The sequence below is a fragment of the Marmota flaviventris genome, chromosome 6, assembly GCF_047511675.1.
Source record: "Marmota flaviventris isolate mMarFla1 chromosome 6, mMarFla1.hap1, whole genome shotgun sequence".
NCBI lineage: Eukaryota > Metazoa > Chordata > Mammalia > Rodentia > Sciuridae > Marmota > Marmota flaviventris.
In genome coordinates this window covers 38,841,103-38,842,743 of record NC_092503.1, presented here as the reverse complement: position 1 = coordinate 38,842,743, position 1,641 = coordinate 38,841,103, and the positions used below count along the sequence as shown (strand labels likewise).

The 1,641-nt window shown below is 38.6% G+C and overlaps 1 pseudogene; it reads left to right on the top strand.

Annotated features, from left to right (window-relative positions):
- Positions 1-404: 404 nt before the first annotated feature.
- Positions 405-1,403, top strand: LOC114102138 (mitochondrial fission regulator 1-like; annotated as a pseudogene).
- The last annotated feature ends 238 nt before the right edge of the window (positions 1,404-1,641 follow it).

The window sequence follows — 1,641 nt, the reverse complement described above, 5'->3', positions numbered from 1 at the left end:
TAAAATTTTAATTTTCAATATTTAAATTATTTTTAAGTTTTTAATCATCTGTATTTTAATGAAATTTCATTAGAATTCTGATTTTAAATTTAAATTTAATTTCAAACAAAAACCTTTTCTGTGGTATATTAGTGTTTTTCCTGACATTTCTCATAATTTGTTGACTCACTGAAAGTGGCTTCATGATTTTTTTTTATAATTCAAAATACCTGTTATATATTCTAACAATGATTCTTCAATTACAAGAAAAATAATTTGAATCTGAAAACCCGAGTAGATGGAGAATATGCTGGCTGCTGAGGAATAGGGGTGGGGGAGGCAGTCAGTGTGCTTTAATGGACCATGTGCTGCTATGAATACCTGAAGTACCTGAAATGCAAATTTGGGATGACTTTGCCATCTAAATGCTTGGCTGGATTAAGCATCTGATGAGAATGGTTTTCAACAAGTTGGAGTAAGCATGCAATCAGTACTTTGGTCTGAAAAACTATATGAATTCATCTGGAAGTATCATAAGGAAAATTGTTACTAACATCTCAAATTCAGTGTCTTAAAAGTTCAATTTCAGCTGTGCAACAGAATGAAGTCCCAACCATCCAGGAAAGGAGGCAAAAAAAGTGTTGTCTTTTGCTGATATTGGATGGGTAGTCACAGAAGAAAGAGAGTAGAGAACTCAACAAGACTAAGGACAGAGGTAAGGTCAAAGCCACCTCTTCAAAATGACCTTCCTTTCTTTGAGAAGCCCCCAAGTAGGCATATTTCCTTACCAAACTTGTGTCCAGAAGAGCCTCCACTGAAGACTGCAACACTGACCAATGAGGAAGCCCTGCAGAGAAGATCCATGCACTTGAAAATGAAGTTGCTATATTCAGACCTCGGATTACCAAAAAGTGACCCTGCAAGAGCAACAGAATCTCATTGCAGTAGGTGACTTGGATTCTACCACATCTATTACCACAGCCCCAGCACCACCACCACCTCCCATCCACCACTCCACTAGGGCTCCAGCAAAGTAAATCTGATATTGATCTGATTAAAGAGTGAAGAGAGCAAAAAGCCAATGCTGGAAAGATTTTGGCTAAGAATAGTCCAAAGAAACCAGATGTGCCAAATATGCTAGAGATCCTTAAAGAGATGAATAGTGTAAAACTTCAGTCAGTCAAGAGTCAGAGAAAGATGTAAAGCCCAAGCCAGTGGATGCTACTGGCCCTGCTGCCCTCACAGCAGAAGCTCTGAAAAAGAAGTGTGCTTATGGATCGAAGCAAGGTGAATTTGAAAATGGAGATACAAAGCCTGAATCAGAGGCCACCTCAGAGACAGCATTGTTGGGACCACACATGTTGAAGGCTAAAGGAAAAGTAAAGGCTTCAATTGAAATGTTTCAAACTCCTACTAGACAATGACCTGAGAAAGACTCTTGTTTCAACTGGTGGGTGAGGGCTGAATTTGGCTAGTAGAAATCAACACTCTTTGGTAAATACCTGACTTTAGTATTCCGTGGTCTCCCTTTTAACCTTGGGGATTAAGCAATGATAAAAGCATCATAACTTTGTTTTGCTTTTATGCTATGGTCAGTTCTGGAACTTCCCACAACCTACCAAATTCTCACGTTTTTCACAAATAGCCAGGATGTAGAGGTTT